The sequence below is a fragment of the Bos grunniens genome, chromosome X (genome assembly GCF_055505025.1).
Source record: "Bos grunniens cultivar Pamir isolate PY7600 chromosome X, Bosgru_T2T1.0, whole genome shotgun sequence".
Taxonomy (NCBI): domain Eukaryota; kingdom Metazoa; phylum Chordata; class Mammalia; order Artiodactyla; family Bovidae; genus Bos; species Bos grunniens.
This window is the reverse complement of record NC_141194.1, coordinates 39,333,762-39,352,137: the sequence shown is the minus strand read 5'-3', so window position 1 is coordinate 39,352,137 and position 18,376 is coordinate 39,333,762. Positions and strand designations below refer to the sequence as shown.

Below are 18,376 nucleotides of genomic sequence, written 5' to 3'. Positions count from 1 at the left end.
ATATCCATGTGTATGCTTTTATTTTTAATAATTTACTGATAAACGCATATTGTCTGAGCTTGGGCAGCTCCTGTCCAGGGGCTCAAGTTGGAGAGTTAATGTTTGTATAGATGCTGCAAGGATGGGGTCCAGGCACTGACGGGCAAGTTGCCCTCCCACCGCAGGTCCCAGGGTGAACCCCACACGGAGCCCCTCCTCTCTTCTCTTCCACAGCTGTGGCTTCTGCTGCAGCCGCCACCATCAGCACCATCAATCTGGACCTTGGGGCTCTGCGGTGACCCAGACTGCCTGGAGCTGTGCGTGAGTGCCCGGGATTACCAGGGAATCGCTTGGGCTGCACTGCCTGCAGAGTCAGAGGTGCCAGCCAGCATTCCCTGTGCCGCTTGTGTGCATGCTCCACCATCCCATCACATGTTACTTATGCAACACAAGTTCAAAGATAAAATGATTAAGAATTTCAAGACAGTGTCAACCAAGCATGGAATCCTGCTGAGAGTGGGTCCCGTGCCATTGCTGACACTGTATGCAGGCATCAGATTGCACGTCTGACCTGTTCACTAGGCAGCTGGTACCCACCTGCCTGTTCTGATTTCAGATGCCCTCAAAGCAGATGGGTCCTGAGACAAGGACGTGGGTGCAGGTTGTCAGCTGGGAGGTGATCAGAGGAAGCACAGTGACTGGGTGAGAGTGTGAGAAAGGGAAGTGGGGAAAACCAACTAAGGTCTGTCAATGGCTGGATTGTCCCATGGGAAACTGGGGTGCAATGCTGCTGGGGTGGGGGGCTTGGGGGGATTACACAGAAGACACCTTAAATCAGCCTTCCACAGAGAGACCAGGGAGCTGCGTTGTCTTTCAATTTCCATTCCTCACTGGCTGAGGGTCACCTGTACTCCTGGGCCATGTACCCAGCCTACCCCCACTTCCTCATGCCCCCTGAGGTAAGAATGCCTTGTGGCAGAGTCACGGGAAGTGGAGGTGATGTGGAAGCTGTCTGCAGATGACCTCGTAGTGGACTCACGGCGATGGCAGGAGCGCGGCAACCTCTGACACTCCTGCCTTCTCCATATACGTCCTTTTCATTTATCCTCAAGCCTGTAATTAGCACTTAATTTCCCCCTTGCATTAGTATTGCAAGTGCATCCAACTTTATTTTCTTGCTTTATTTATACCAGTGAAAAGGCATTTAGAAGCAAATTATGCTTGCCTCCATCTATCTCTCTACCTGTTTATCTCTGTGTTTATGGGGTACCTATCACCACACTATCTGGACATTCAGACAGTCCCATTAGATCAAATTCATTACCCGAGAGAAGAAGGAACACCACTCCTCCTCCAGCCCCGTGTAGAAGGCTCTTGCTCGGCAGCACATGGAGGGCCCCGGGAGAACTGCCAGCCTCGAGCCTCTTGTCTTCCAACTCAAGAAGAGGAACATTTTTGGCAAAGAAGTGAATCCCCCCCTGAAACTGGGCAGGGAGAGCTTGCAGACTCATTTGGAAGATCTATCGGAGGGTGGGTCTCAATATGTTGGGCATTTAAAATTTGAAATGATTTCAATTTTATTGCTCTCCAAATATCAAATTGAGCCCATTTTTCACAAATGTGGCTTTGCATGCTCGCTCTGAGCGCAGTTTCTATCAGAAGATTCCAGATGTTAACTCTTCCTTTCTCACCGTGGAGTGAGGAAGGATGCCAAACTCATAGAGTACCAAGCAGGTCTTTGTGCTGGGCCTATACGGCTGCTATGAGACCTGGGCACGGTGGAGCTCTCTGGCCCTCCTGACTGGCCACAGCCCTGGACCCCCTGCCTGCCATTCCTGCCCTTCCTTCCAGCCTCTGCTTTCTGCCCTCGGGCCTCCCTCTGAGTTTATTGCCTGGTCCTGCCTCTCAGACAATAGGAACTGCCATGACTCTCCTTCTCCAGAGCTGGGATTCTGTCTCATCGCACTGTGGACCGTTTTGACCACACACCCAGTCAACCCAGGATTCTGAGTCCCCCACTGTCAGCATTTCTCCCTAGGGAGCTCAGGCAGGCCCAGACAGGAGAATCCAAACACCACGACAAGTGTGGAAATATAACCAAAGAAACCCTTGCCTTATAAAATCACCTAAGTCATAAAGACACACGCACCCCAATGTTCATAGCAGCACTATTCACAGTACCCAAGACATGAAGGCAACTTAAATGTCCATTGACAAATGAATGGACGAAGAAGCTGTGGTACATATACACAGTGGAATATTATTCAGCCCTAAGAAAGAATGAAATGATGAAAACTTTGCAGCAACATGGATGGACCTAGAGATTATCCTGTTGAGTTAAGGAAGTCAGACAGAGAAAGACAAATATCATTGTATGAATATGTGAAAGACACATATCACTTGTATGTGGAATCTAAAAAAATTATACAAATGAACTTATTTATAGAACAGAAGCAGACTCACAGACATAGAGCACAAACTTATGGTTATCAAAGGGGGAAGGCGGGGAGAGATAAGTTAGGAGGTCGGGATTAAAACACACACATAAATATGTACACATAAAACCAATAACCAACAAAGACCTGCTATATAGCACAGGGAACTATATTCAATATCTTATAATAACATATAATGGAAAAGAATCTGAAAAACAATATATAGATTTAAGTAAATCACTTTGCTGTACATCTGAATCTAACACATTGTAAATCAATTATTTCAATAAAAACTATAAAAAATTTAAAAAATTAAATGACATAAGTCACGTGTGTTAACTATATTTTTTAACAAAACCTACAAACCAACAACATAGATGAGCAACATCCTGAAAAAAGTTCTACCCGCTCAAAGATCACCATTGTTAACACAGGGTAGTATACATTTCATCAAATTTCACCATGCAAATATATACATATAAACAGATCTCTCGGAGAAGGCAATGGCACCCCACTTCAGTACTCTTGCCTGGAAAATCCCATGGACGGAGGAGCCTGGTAGGCTGCAGTCCATGGGGTCGCTAAGAGTCGGGCAAGATTGAGTGACTTCACTTTCACTTTTCACTTTCATGCATTGGAGAAGGAAATGGCAACCCACTCCAGTGTTCTTGCCTGGAGAATCCCAGGGAAGGGGGAGCCTGGTGGGCTGCCGTCTGGGGTCGCACAGAGTCGGACACGACTGAAGTGACTTAGCAGCAGCAGCAAACAGATCTCTGTAAACAATATTAGGATGTGTTGTATGAATTCATTCAAAAACTGCTTTATTCACTTAACAGTAAATCATATTTTCCAAAATAAAAATAGACCAACATTGAGTTCTTAGATGGTTGCCCAGTGTTCTGTTGGATGAAAACACTATCATTTATTAAATGTACCTCCTATGGTTCATTTAGGTCATTTGCAATTTTCTGCTATTATAAACTACACTGTAACAAGCTCACCTGTGTCAGTATTCCACAGTGACAACTTGCGACAGTTGCTGGGTCAGCTGAAAAGCTTTTGACCCATGGCTGACTTTCCCTCTCACCAGGGGAAAGGTAAGGGGAAGGAGGCAAGTACATTTCCAGTCCTGTAGTCACTGTATTCCCTTCCTGAAGCCCTCCATGGCATCCCCCTGCCCCAGAAAGAAAGACCAGCCCCACGCCTCCTCCTGGCCCCCCGACCTACCACTTGCCTGTCTAGGCCGCTGGCCTTTGAGTGGTCCCTCCTGCTGTGATGGAGCTCTGTCAGGGCTTTGGGTATGTGAGGCTCAGCGGGCCCTGTGACCAGACAGCAGCAGTCATCTGGGATAGCTTCTTCCTGGGGCTCTGTAAATCCCCTCCCACTTCCACCTCTGTTCCTGCCAGTAGCTCCCAGAAACCCCTGCTCCCATCCCTGTGAGTCCTTAGTGCCAATGCCACTTCCACTTTGCTGCCCCTGATTCCAGACAGGAAGGATCCCTCTGGCCCATGCCTTGGAGACCCTTTTGCGTAGATATTGGTGCCATTGTTTTGTTGTTACTGAACCAAACTTGGGTCCACTTGCCTCCCTCACAGCAAAATCAATCTATTGACACTGGGTTGTGCACGAAAGTGCGGCATTTACGGCAGGGCACTAAGCAAGCTAAGGCCAAATGGCTGTCTGAGGAGGCCTTACAATAGCTGAGAAAAGAAGAGAAGCGAAAGGCAAAGGAGAAAAGGAAAGATATACTCATTTGAATGCAGAGTTCCAAAGAATAGCGAGGGGAGAGAAGAAAGCCTTCTTAAGTGAACAATGCAAAGAAATAGAGGAAAACAATAGAATGGGAAAGACTTGAGATCTCTTCAAGAAAATCAGAGATACCAAGGGAATATTTAATGCAAGAATGGGCACAATAAAAGACAGAAATGGTAGGGACCTAACAGAAGTGGAAGATACTGAGAAGAGGTGGCAAGAACACACAGAAGAACTGTACAAAAAAGATCTTTATGACCGGGATAACCATGATGGTGTAACCACTCACCTAGAGCCAGACATCCTGGAGTGTGAAGTCAAGTGGGCCTTAGGAAGCATCACTACGAACAAGGCTAGTGGAGGTGATGGAATTCCAACTGAGCTATTTCAAATCCTAACGATGATGCTAATTTGGAAAACTCAGCGGTGGCCACAGGATTAGCCGCAGGACTGGAAAAGGTCAGTTTGCATTCCAATCTCAAAGAAAGGCAATGCTGAAGAATATTCAAACTACTGCACAATTGTGCTCATTTCACATGCTAGCAAGGTAACGCCCAAATTCTTCAAGTTAGACTTTAACAGTTTGTGAACCAAGAACTTCCAAATGTAAAAGCTGAATTTAGAAAAGGCAGAGGAATCAGAGATCAAACTCTGCCAAAGTCCGTTGGATCATAGAAAAAGCTAGGGAATTTTAGAAAAACATCTACTTCACTGTCTACGCTAAAGCCTTTGACTGTGTGGATCACAACAAACCGTGGGAAATTCTTAGAGATGGGAATACCAGATGACCTTACCTGCCTCCTGAGAAACCTTTATGCAGGTCAAGAAGCGATCATTAGAATTGGACATGGAACAACTGGTTCAAAGTTGGGAAAGGAGTATGTCAAGGCTGTATATTGTCACCTGCTTATTGAACTTATATGCAGAATATATCATCTGAAATGTTGGGCTGGATGAAGCACAAGCTGGAATCAAGATTGCTGGGAGAAATATCAATAATCTCAGATATGCATATGACACCATCCTTATGGCAGAAAGTGAAGAGGAACTAAAGAGCCTCTTGATGAAGGTGAAAGAGGAGAATAAAAAAGCTGGCTTTAAAACTCAACATTCAAAATACTGAGATCATGGCATCCAGTCTCATCACTTCATGGCAAATAGATGGGGAAAAAAAATAGAAGCAGTGACAGACTTTATTTTCTTGGGCTCCAAAATCACTGCAGACAGTGACTGCAGCCATGAAATTAAAAGACACTTGCTCCTTGGAAGAAAAGCTATGACCAACCTAGACAGCATATTAAAAGCAGAGACATCACTTTGCCGAAAAAGGTCTGTATAGTCAAAGCCATGGTTTTTCCAGTAGTCATGTATGGATGTGCGAGCTGGACCATAAAGAAGGCTGAGCACCAAAGAATTGATGCTTTCCAACTGTGGTGCTGTAGAGGACTCTTGAGAGGCCCTTGGACAGCAAGGAGATGAAACCAGTCAATGCTAAAGGAAATCAACCCTGGATATTCACTGGAAGGGCTGATGCTGAAGCTCCAATACTTTGGCCACCTGCTGCAAAGAACTGACTCACTGGAAAAGACCTTGATGCTGGGAAAGATTGAAGGCAGGAGAAAAAGGGGGCAACAGAGGATGAAATGCTTGGATGGCATCACTGACTCGATGGACATGAGTTTAAGCAAGCTCTTGGAGAGAGTGGGACAGGGAAGCCTGCATGCTAGAGTCCATGGGGTCGCAAAGAGTTGGACACGACTGAGTGACTGAACAACAAAAGGAAGGAGAATGGACAACTCATGCTCAAGACTCAACTCCCTGATGGCTTTCAGGGAAGGGTTTTTTTTTTGTTTTTTTTTTTAATATTTATTTAGCTGTATCGAGTCTCCATTGTGGCATGTGGAATCTGTAGTTGCCGTATGTGGGATCTAGTTCCCCAACCAGGGATCAAATCCAGGCCCCCTGCACTGGGACTGCAGAGTCTAAGCCACTGGACCACCAGGGAAGTCCCCAGGGAAGGGTTTTCACGATACTGGATGCTTGGGGCTGGTGCACCGGGACGACCCAGAGGGATGGATGGTACGGGGAGGGAGGAGGGAGGAGGGTTCAGGATGGGGAACACGTGTATACCTGTGGCGGATTCATGTTGATATATGGCAAAACCAATACAATATTGTAAAGTTAAAAAAATATAAAAATAAAGGGAACATTTGGGATGCGGGTTGCAGCTTGTGGACTTTGTTCTGATTGGTTGGTAGTGAGGTAACAGGGTGGTGTTTCAGGAATCTTAATCATCAATGTTCTGGTTCCAACCAGTCTGGGGTCTACGTGCTTGTGGTCAGCATGTAGGCACCATCCTCCACCTGGGTGGGGTCTTGGTTTCTGCAGAACAACTAAAAGATACGTGTCACATTGTTATGTATATCCCTAGAGGAGGAACTAGGACTCTGTTTTATCACTGAACTATTGTCATTACTTTCTTCCTTACTGTTATTACTTTTCCTTTGTTTCTGAGTTATCTCATTTCCCTAAATAGTAACTGTTTGAGTCTGCTCAGGGAAGGCCTAGAAGAGGAGGAAACTATTTTTTTTCCCTACAAACAAGAAACATGGGCCAGGGAGGGACTTTTGTCTCCAGTATGGCCCCACAGGGTTCTGCTCGGTTTCATTATTCCTATTTCTAGGCAGAGCTGTCTCTTAAGGTGACATCATTATTTCTTTTACAAAAGGCAAGTGACACTGTGTACCGTGGAGTTTCTAGGCCCCAGCTCTCCAAGGGGCTACATCACAGATTCAGTGGGCAGGGAAGAGGTGGGTGTTTGACCAGAGAAAGAACAAAGAGAGAGACAAAGCAGTTCTAAATTCCATCTGGAACCCTCCATGTTTGCCCCACACTACACACAAGGCTTGCCTCAGCTGAGGCAGAATTTCTAGGACACTAGGGAGCCCAGACTTTGCAGGAGCAAGGTTGCTCTGATATTGTGATTTGTAATAAGAAATAGATATTTGGTCTTAGAACGGTTCCTAGGACAGAGTTCCTAAAACCCTTGGAATTTCCTGTGATTAGGGAGATAAAGCTGTCTTTTGTGATATTAATGAGGTGACATCTGGTTGGTGGTTTTTTAAGTTGTGTCCAACTCTTGATACCCCATGGACTGTAGCCTGCTAGGCTCTTTTGTCCATGAGATTCTCCAGGCAAGAATACTGGAGTGGGTTGCTATTCCCTTCTCCAGGGGATCTTCCCAACCCAGGAATCAAACCCGGGCCTCCTGTATTGTAGGCAGATTCTTTACTGACTGAGCTATGAGGGAAGTCCATGGAAAGGCCTTAGGTAACCCAAAGATAGGGGCTGGTTGTCAAAGGAACTAACCATGTGATTAGAGGGTAGGAACTTTCCATTTCATCCCCCTCAACCCCAGGGCAAAGGAGGGGACTGGACTTTGAATCAATCACCAATGGCCCATGATTTAATCAATCATGTCTAGCTAATGAAGTCTCCATAAACACCCAAAAGGAAAGGGTTCAGAGAGCTTCCAGGTTGGTGAACACATGGAGATGTGGAGACAGTGGTGAGCCCAGGCAGGGCATGGAAGCTCCATGTTCTTTCCTCTAGACCTTACCCTACTTACCTCATCCATCTGTCTGTTCCTGACTTATAATAACCTAGTAAGTAAAATGTTTCTCTGAGTTCTATGAGCCGCTCTAGCAAATTAATCCAACCCAAGGAACTGTTAGGGGAAGCACACTGATTGAAACTGCCTACCCTGGCCAGGCACCATAGTAACCATTTGCATGAGTTGTTTTACGACAGGAGATCCTAGAAAGGAACACAGAACTAATAAGCCACCACCAACAGAAAGAGTTCGGGAAAGGTTGAAAGGAGACACCACATGTCAGACCACCTCCCAGAATCCTTCTCTCTGGCATCCATCTTGGCTGAACCAGGCGTGCACCACCAGGAAGGACTCTGAGTCAGAATGACTGGCTAAAGACACCTAGAAACTAATCCCATCACCATAAAACCCAAGACTGCAAGCCACCTGGAAGAGCAGTTCTCCTGGGTTCCCTTTCCCTACTGCTCTCCACCCGGGCATCCTTTCCCAATAAAATCTCTTGCTTTGTCAGCACATGTGTCTCCTCAAACAATTCATTTCCAAGTGTTAGTTAAGAGCTCAGTTTCGGGGCCTGGAAGGGGTCTCCCTTCCTGCAACAGAACCAGGGGGTCATGGGAACCTCTATACTGTAGTCAGTTGGTCAGAAGTACAAGTGACAACCTGAGCTTCTGACCGGTGTCTAAAATCAGTGTGTGTGTGGAGGGCAGTCTTGTTGGACTGAGCCCTTACCCTGTGGGATCTGATACTATTTCTGGGTAGATGGTGTCAGAATTGAGTTGAACTGTAGGACACCCAGCTGGTGTCACAGAGAATTGCTCGTTGTTGGGGACCCCTCCCCCCACCCAACACACACACATTAGAATCGGGTCCAGGAACCCAAAAGAGCTGCCATTCTGAGTGACTCTGGGGCACTGGTGCTGTCAGAGCTGTGGTGATACTGTTAGGGAACCGTTGACCAAAATTGCCCACCTTGGCCAGGAAGGATACTAACTGTGAGTTGTCTCACAACAGGAAGTTCCAATAAAGAACATGGTGCTGCTGTGGAAAACTAACAGGAGAATACAGGAGGGGCCGAAAGGAAGGAGGAGAAACCAGCCCATGATATGTCCCACCAACCTCCCAGAAACCCTCACTCTAGAATCCATCTTGGCTGAGAGATGTGTGCCACCAGGAAGGACCCTGAATTAGACCAGATATGGACATAAGCAAGATGCCTGGCCAAAGACAACCCAAAAGCTAATCCCATCACCATAAAATCTAAGACTGGGAGCCACGTGGCACAGCAGTCCTCCTGGGTTCCCTTACCCCGCTGTTCTCTGCCTGGGCCCCCATGCCCAATAAAGTCTCTTGCTTTGTCAGCACATGTGTCTCCTTGGACAATTCATTCCTGAGTGTTAGACAAGAGCCCGCTCTCGGGCTCTGGAAGGGGTCCCCCTTCTGGTAACAACAGTGATTATTACTGCTATTACCACTGCTATTATAACTATGACTTTGTCCCATTTGGGGCCACGGCTTAGGAATCTCCCTTTCACAGACATTCACTGTCTCATCCATGCTTCTAGGCTGTTGATCCCTTTAAAGACCAGAACTGCATTTTGTTTACCAAAGGCAAATGGCAACCCACTCCAGTATTCTTGCCTGAAAAATCCCATGGACAGAGGAGCCTGGCAGGCTATAGTCCATGGGGTCACAAAGAATCAGACACGACTGAGCAACTAACACTCTACCAAAGGCAAGGATCATGGAGCACAGTGAATGACTAATAGTAAGTGCTCAGTGAATTATGAGCACTGCTGGGACTGGACCACTCATCCTCTGTGGTCCACACAACAGCAGCATCAGGAAGGACTATCCTCATTTGACATCTGAGCAAACTGAGGCTTGGAGACGGTAAGTAACTTGCCCAATGTCCACAGCGGTGAGTGCCAAGACTTCAACCTGGTTTTACCCAATCCCAATGCCTGTAATCTTAACCCCTGTATGAATTTCCTATTGCTGCTGTAACAAATGACCACAAATTTAGTGGCTTAAAAAAACACAAAGTTATCATCTTACAGCTCTGGAAGTCAGAAGTCTGAAATGAGTCTTCAGTTCAGTTGCTCAGTTGTGTCCATCTCTTTGTGACTCCACAGACTGCAGCACACCAGGCCTCCCTGTCCATCACCAACTCCCAGAGCCTACTCAAACTCATGTCCATTGAGTCGGTGATGCCATCCAACCATCTCATCCTCTGTTGTGCCCTTCTCCTCCCACCTTCAATCTTCCCCAGCATCAGGGTCTTTTCAAATGAGTTAGTTCTTCGCATCAGGTGGCCAAAGTACTGGAGTTTCAGCTTCACCATCAGTCCTTCCAATGAATATTCAGGGCTGATTTCCTTTACGATGGACTGGTTGGATCTCCTTGCAGTCCAAGGGACTCTCAAGAGTCTTCTCCAACAACACAGTTCAAAAGCATCAATTCTTCAGTGCTCAGCTTTCTTTACAGTCCAACTCTCACATGCATACATGACCACGGGAAAAACCATAGCCTTGACTAGATGGACCTTTGTTGGCAAAGTAATGTCTCTGCTTTTTAATATGCTGTCTAGGTTGGTCATAACTTTCCTTCCAAGGAGTAAGCGTCTTTTAATTTCATGACTGCAGTCACCATTTGCAGTGATTTTGGAGCCCCCCCAAATTAAGTCTGCCACTGTTTCCACTGTTTCCCCATCCATTTCCTATGAAGTGATGGGACCAGTTGCCATGATCTTAGTTTTCTGAATGTTGAGTTTTAAGCCAACGTTTTCACTGTCCTCTTTCTCTTTACTCCTTGGAAGGAAAGTTTTTGCCTTGATTCATGGACCTAACATTCCAGTTTCCTATGCAATATTGCTCTTTACAGCATCAGACCTTGCTTCCATCACCAGTCTCATCCACAACTGGGTGTTGTTTTTGCTTCGGTCAAACAGGAGATGGCAAGAGTGAACATCGACATTTCAGGAATCAGCGAACTAAAATGGGTTGGAATGGGTGAATTTAACTCAGATGACCATTATATCTACTACTGTGGGCAAGAATCCCTTAGAAGAAATGGAATAGCCATCATGGTCGACAAAAGAGTCCAAAATGCAGTACTTGAATGCAATCTCAAAAATGACAGAATGATCTCTGTTTGTTTCCAAGGCAAACCATTCAATATCACGGTAATTCAAGCTTATGCCCCGAACAGTAACGCTGAAGAAGCTGAAGTTGAACAGTTCTATGAAGATCTACAAGACCTTCTAGAACTAACACCCAAAAGAGATGTCCTTTTCATTATAGGGGACTGGAATGCAAAAGTAGGAAATCAAGAAACACCTGGAGTAACAGGCAAATTTGGCCTTGGAGTACAGAATGAAGCAGGGCAAAGGCTAATAAAGAGTTCTGCCAAGAGAACGCACTGGTCATAGCAAACACCCTCTTCCAACAACACAAGAGAAGACTCTACACATGGACATCACCAGATGGTCAACACCGAAATCAGATTGATTATATTCTTTGCAGCCAAAGATGGAGAAGCTCTATACAGTCAGCAAAAACAAGACTGGGAGCTAACTGTGGCTCAGATCATGAACTCCTTATTGCCAAATTCAGACTTAAATTGAAGAAAGTAGGGAAAACAACTAGACCATTCAGGTATGACCTAAATCAAATCCCTTATGATTATACAGTGGAAGTGAGAAATAAGATTTAAGGGACTGGATCTGATAGAGTGCCTGATGAACTATGGATAGAGGTTTGTGACATTGTACAGGATACAGGGAGCAAGATCATCCCCAAGAAAAAGAAATGCAAAAAAGCAAAATGGCTGTCCGAAGAGGCCTTACAAACAGCTGTGAAAAGAAGAGAAGCAAAAAGCAAAGGAGAAAAGGAAAGATATATTCATTTGAATGCAGAGTTCCAAATAATAGCAAGGAGAGAGAAGAAAGCCTTCCTCAGTGAACAGTGCACAGAAATAGAGAAAAACAATAGAATGGGAAAGACTAGAGATCTCTTCAAGAAAATTAGAGATACCAAGGGAACATTTCATGCAAAGATGGGCTCGATAAAGGACAGAAATGGTATGGACCTAACAGAGGCAGAAGATATTAAGAAGAGGTGGCAAGAATACACAGAAGAACTGTACAAAAAAGACCTTCATGACCCAGATAATTACGATGGTGTGATCACTCACCTAGAGCCAGACATCCTGGAATGTGAAGTCAAGTGGGCCTTAGAAAGCATCACTACAAACAAAGCTAGTGGAGGTGATGGAATTCCAGTTGAGCTATTTCAAATCCTAAAAGATGATGCTGTGAAAGTGCTGCACTCAATATGCCAGCAAATTTGGAAAACTCAGCAGTGGCCACAGGACTGGAAAAGGTCAGTTTTCATTCCAATCCCAAAGAAAGGCAATGCCAAAAAATGCTTAAACTACCGCACAATTGCACTCATCTCACACACTAGTAAAGTAATGCTCAAAATTCTCCAAGCCAGGCTTCAGCAGTACGTGAACCATAAACTTCCAGATGTTCAAGCTGGTTTTAGAAAAGGCAGAGGAACCAGAGATCAAATTGCCAACATCCACTGGATCATCGAAAAAGCAAGAGAGATCCAGAAAAACATCTATTTCTGCTTTATTGACTATGCCAAAGCCTTTGACTGTGTGGATCACAATAAACTGTGGAAAATTCTGAAAGAGATGGGAATACCAGACCACCTGACCTGCGTCTTGAGAAACCTATATGCAGGTCAGGAAGCAACATTCGAACTGGATATGGAACAACAGACTGGTTCCAAATAGGAAAAGGAGTACGTCAAGGCTGTATATTGTCACCCTGCTTATAACTTATATGCAGAGTACATTATGAGAAACACTGGGCTGGAAGAAGCACGAGCTGGAATCAAGATTGCCAGGAGAAATATCAGTAACCTCAGATATGCACATAACACCACCCTTATGGCAGAAAGTGAAGAGGAATTAAAGAACCTCTTGATGAAAGTGAAAGAGGAGAGTGAAAAACTTGGCTTAAAGCCAACCTTCAGAAATGAGTCTTATGGGGCTATAATCAAAGTGCTGACAGAGCTGGTCCCTTCTAATGGCTCTGAAGAATCTAGTCTTTGCTCCTCTGGCTTCTAGATGATGCTGATATTGCTTAGCTGGTGGCTGAGTCACTCCAAAGTCTGCTTTCATGGTCACATGACTTTCTCCTCCCACTATTCTGGCCTCCTGCCTCCTTCTTAGAAGGACTCTTGTGATTATATGCGGTCCATTTGGGTAAGCCTGGGTGATCTTCCCATCTCAAGATTCTTAACTTCATCACAATCTGCAAAGTCCCTTTTGCCATATAAGGTAACACTTGCAAGTTCTGAGAATTAAGATGTGGATATATTTGTGTGTGTGCTAAGTTACTTCAGCCTTGTCTGACTCTTTGTGACCCTATGGACTGTAGCCCGCCAGGCTTCTCTGTCCATGGGATTCTCCAAGCAAGAATACTGGAGTGGGTTGCCATGCCCTCCTCCAGGGGATCTTACTGACCCATGGATTGAACTGCATTGGCAGGCAGGTTCTTTACCACTAGTGCCACCTTGGGGACCCATTATTTGGTCTATTACAGCCACTCTCTGTACTGCCTCCCTTACAAATGATGATGGGATGAATTAATGAAGAAACAAGTGGTACAGGACTGAGTGCCCCGAGTTTGAGTGCTTCCCAAAGCAGGCAAGGACTTGGGTGCAGGTGGTTTACTTGGAAGCACTCCCAGAAAACCCCAGCAGGGCAACGAGGCAGGATTAAAAAGCTGATAGGGGTATAGAGACGAGCTGGTTGTCCCTGTGGGCAACTGGGGCCCTATCCTGTTAGGGACCCTCTTTGGAACTGTTTTAAACGCATCTCAGAATCATCCCACTGAGGACATCTATATTAGTGCCCTAGGGCTTGGGTGACAAAGCACCACAGACTGGGTGGTTTACAACAGAAATTGATGGCCTCACAGTTCTGGGGGCTTCCCAGATGGCACTAGGGGTAAAGAACCTGCCTGCCAATGCAGTAGACACAAGAGATGCAGGTTAGGTCTCTGGATCAGGAAGATCCCCTGGAGAGGAAATGGCAACACACTCCAGTATTCTTGCCTGGAGAATCCCATGGACAGAGGAGCCTGGTGGGCTACTGTCCATGGGGTCACACAGTTGAATACGACTGAAGTAACTTAGTGCACACGTACATTTCCGGAGGGTGCAAATCTGAAATCAAGGTGTCAGTGGGATCTCTTCTTTCTGGAGGCCTTAGAAAAATCCATCCCAGGCCTCTCCTTCAAGTTTCTGGGGACTGTTGACACTTCTTGGTTGTCCTTGGCTTGTGGACACATCACTGTAATCTCTGCCTCCATCTTCATGTCACCTTCCCCTCTATGTGTCTTCTCCCTGTCACTTCTCTAAGGGCACTTATCTTTGGATTCAGGTCCACTTGAATAATCCAGGATAATCTCATCTCAGGATCCTTAACTTCATTATGTCTATGAGACCCTTTTCCCAAAGGAGGTCACATTCACAGGTTCCCTATGGACCTATTTTTGGGGGGGCCACCCTACAGCCCACTACAGCTGTGAAGCTGCAGTATTTATGCACAGGCTCTCCCTCCACCTTAGCTGCGGTTGCCTCTGGTGGTGTGAAACCCTGGCGCAGAGCCTTGTCCTCTACCAAGCAAGCTCCGGTGATTCCACAGAAAGTCCAAGGCAGGGAGGCAGAGAGGGAGGGGTAGGTATTTGACGTGGGAAGTGGTCAGCAGGCTCAGGCACTGTCTACCACGGTGGCGGGTGCACCCAAAGGTGGCCCAGGGGGACATGGCAGGACCATCCTACAGGGATGCGTAGCATCTGCTTCGGAGAGACGGATGACAGACAGCCTTCCTGCACTGCTCTCAGGATTCCCCCCGCTCCCTCCCTCACCCAACTCCTTAGGCGTCCTGGCCTTGTTCGGCCTCTGGAATAGATGAATCAGCAGGAAAAACTCTTGTCTGCCCAGAAAGCCAGAGAAAGATCGAGGCTCAGGGTGTTGCCCCTCCCACACAAGCAGGCCCGGGAGTTGGGCTTTGCAGCAGCCCAGCCGATGACGGATGAGGCCGTACATCTTCCTAAGCAGGCCAAGCGGAAAGAGGGGCGGGGTGGGGGTGGGGGCGGGGGGGGAGAAGTAATTAGTTTGATGAATCTTCTTTTTAAGTCGTTCCCTACATGGAGCTCTCACGGCGTTATAGGCTCAGTGATGCATTCCCTAAGTTTTATGAATCCTTAAACATGGGCCATTTTTCAAAAGAGAGAAGTGAAAATAATCATCTGTCGGCACAAGCCCTAGGTGTCCCTGGTCTGGATGGGGCCCCCAGGCCACAGAGGGCTTCGGAGAGTCAGGATGAGGCTCAAGGCTTCTCACTGGTCCCTGGGCCGCCAGAAGTGATGTGCGTTCAATATTCAACTCCGTCCTCAGTAAGCCTCTTCTATGTTCCTGCCCTGTGTTCCAATCTGGGGCTGGGGAAATAAGTCTGACCCAGTTATATCCTGCATAAACCCACAGCATAGTGTGGCCCGTGGAAGACTAGGCCAGTAAACCCTCCTCACTAGGCTAGGTGGCGCTCTCTGCCTGTGATGGACAGACTGCAAAATTGGCCCCAAATGGCAACCCACTCCAGTACTCTTGCCTGAAAAACTCCATGGACTGTCACCTGAGGAGCCTGGTAGGCGACAGTCCATGGAGTCGCAAAGAGTTGGACACGACTGAGTGACTTCACATGTATCCTTTGGTAGTACCCTCCCACACCGACCTTGAACTTGGGTATTGACTTGGTTTGGCAAGTTGCAAACAGTATGGTAAGCCAAGGTTTAAAAAAGCACTTGCATGGCTGTGCTCGTCCACTTGCTGCTCTTGGAATCTTTGGCTACCGTGTCATGGAGCCCAAGCCAGTCGCGCAGAGGACCAGAGCCGTGGTCCAGTTAGCCCTTTGCTCCAGCTGACAGCCAGACCCCCAGAAGCAGAGCTTCCTCGCTGACCACAGTCTGTGGGCCAGGAATGGGCCATAGTCAATAAAGGAAACACCACTGGGCAGGTCCCCACTGAGGCAGCGGGGGTGCAATCCTATCAGGGACCACTGGGGGCTCTGATATCTCAGCTTTTGGACTTCACATCTCAGCTTTTGGTGGTCCCCATGAGGACCCTGGCTTCCCTAGTGGCTCAGTGGTAAGGAATCTCTGCCTGTCAATGAAGGGGACACAGGTTCCATCCCTGGGTTGGGAAGATCCCCTGGAGAAGGAAATGGCAACGCACTCCAGTATTCTTGCCTGAAAAGTCCCATGTACAGAGAAGCCTGGTGCACTATAATCCACGCAGCCACAAAGAGCTGGACACGACTTAGTAAGTAAACAACAACAAATGAGGAGTACCCATCTGAGCTTCCAGTGGGGCCACTTGGGCTTTATTATTAGGCTGATTCCAGCCTAGAACAATTTCCAACCTTGACCTTAATGCTCCTCCAGAAAAACGAAGTTCTCTTTCCATTCCCTTTGGGGGCTTTTTGACGATGGGAGTAACGAGCAGAACTGAGAAAGCTTTGATCTTGTTTCTAACTAGAGGTTAGTCCCCAGATTGTAAGCTCATTTTAATGGGTGGAAGAGGGGGGTGGGCAGGGGGGCTTCTCTGGGGGTTGAGTTTAACGCAAACAAAGAACACACCCCTTTCCCTAGGAGGTAGGTGGTTACTGGGCCACTGCCCAGGCTGGGTGGCTTTGCCTCCTGCCAGGCTGATGGACATACCTCCCCCACCGAGGAAGCCCAATCTGGCATGTTCTAGACTCCATCTCTACTTCACTTACTGCCAGACTGAAAAACACAGGGGGCGCCCACAGCAGCCATTCAAGGAGACAAAACCAAAAACAGTCAGGTCTAGAAAAAATGGCTCCTTTCCCGCTCACTTTTTAAGATGAGACCAGTGTCCACGGTTCTAAAAGCAGTAACTTCTTTGCTCCCTCCTGTCCTCTCAATGACCACAATCTCTCTCCCTTTGACCAGCAGTGTCCACAGAACCGCCAGTCCCTAGAAATGCCCTTTTCTTGGCTAAAGCTAAATTGGTCATGAGGGCCACATGGCCTTTCTGTGCCAGGCTGACCTGCCATTGGATAAGGTGGGGGGGGGGGCGCATTCCTGGCACCGTTTGCCTGTGCTGAAGCCACATCCCCTGTCCAGTATCAAAGACAGGTAGTGACGCTGGCCTGGTCTAGTGGGCAGACACGTTGGCCTCTGAGTGTACACTGAGGAAGGGCATGGCTGACTGGCGAGCACCAGCCTGGAGCCCAGAGCACAGGTCCTCCCAGCAGAGGCCTGTCCCTGAGCCTCGTTTTTACCTTTCCCTCGAATGGGGGCCTGCCGCAGCAGCTGGGCCTCCCGGTCATGCTCCAGGGGAGAGGCCCTCACTTTGGACACCTCTGGAGCTGTGAGTCTGTGGGAGAAATGGCAGAGGTCAGCACCAGGCCTACTTCCTGACTAGTTCTTGGGGAATGGGAGGGTGGGAATTGCGGGTAGGAGGGAGGGTACAGACCTTTTCACCGACAGTCCTGTTGAAGAGGCCATGTCCCTACGGCTGCCCTTTAACATCTTTCCTGCCTAATGAGATCACAGCAAGTAGCAGAAAAAGTATGTGTGGGTGAATGAATGTGTGTGCGTGTGAGCGTGTGCCTTTGTATATATGTTTGAGAACATAAGTATTTGAGAATGCGGGTAATTTGTGTGTGTGCGTATTGTGTACACATGCATGTCTGTGTGTGCATATGTCTGTATTTGTGTATGCTTGTGTATGCATGTGTGTGCCCATCTAGGCTGCGACATCTCTGGGACCAAGGGGTCACAGAACTCTCTAGGCCTAAGAACTAGAGGTGAAATCCGGAATCCTTGAGAGTCACTTGGTAATGGTATTTCCCCCTCCAATCACAGGCAGGAGTTGTGGCTCCCTGACAATGACCCCGCCTTTGCCCTTTCCACCCTCATCTCTGCCCTGTCGCTATTGGTCAGGGGTGCTGGAGCCCAAGTGCCAGCATCTCCATTGCCATTAATATCCCCTGTCCACACCCCACCCTCCAAGCAGCCAGATGATGTGGGAGTCAAACTGCCATATCCGAGGGTCACCTGTTCCTGCCTGCAGAATGAGAGATGAACAGAACCATCATTTACTGACAACTTAGCATGTGCCAAGCTCTGTGACTCTTGGCCTGTGGCCACATGCCCTCCCCATCTTCCCTAGCGGCCCCTTCCAAATACCCTCTGTGTACTCATATCCTCATCCCAGGGGCTACCTTCAGGGGACCCTAACAAAGCAATGAGTTGGAGCAAAGAATCCAGGCCCCGGGGCGGGGGGGCAGTCTCAGCACCTTCTGGGTTCCCTTTGGAAGGCAGCTCTCCCCCCCCCACCCCCCGACCCCACCAAAGAGCACATCATCTCTGCTCCCTGTGGGCCTCAGCCCTGCCTGGGGCTGAGCAGGTCAGATCAATGCTGGGGCAAGTGTCAGCAAGACAATTGTGATAGATCTCAAGCCCCATCTGCCAATATAGCCTTCTCCGTAATAA

General features: G+C 47.4%; 1 long non-coding RNA gene across 18 annotated transcripts in view; it reads right to left on the bottom strand.

Moving 5' to 3' along the window:
* LOC147340181 (uncharacterized) overlaps positions 1 to 18,376 on the bottom strand; it is a 274,415-nt gene that overhangs the window by 61,804 nt on the left and 194,235 nt on the right. For 6 of the 18 annotated variants that reach the window (XR_015158633.1, XR_015158635.1, XR_015158628.1 and 3 more), the window contains one exon: positions 1,721 to 3,187. The exons of 5 other annotated variants lie outside the window; for them this stretch is intronic. This is a non-coding gene — a long non-coding RNA (uncharacterized LOC147340181). Of the gene's footprint in view, positions 1 to 1,720; positions 3,188 to 3,641; positions 3,734 to 17,160; positions 17,256 to 18,376 lie in introns of those variants that run through there. 7 more of the 18 variants (XR_015158637.1, XR_015158629.1, XR_015158646.1 and 4 more) reach the window with 4 other exon arrangements.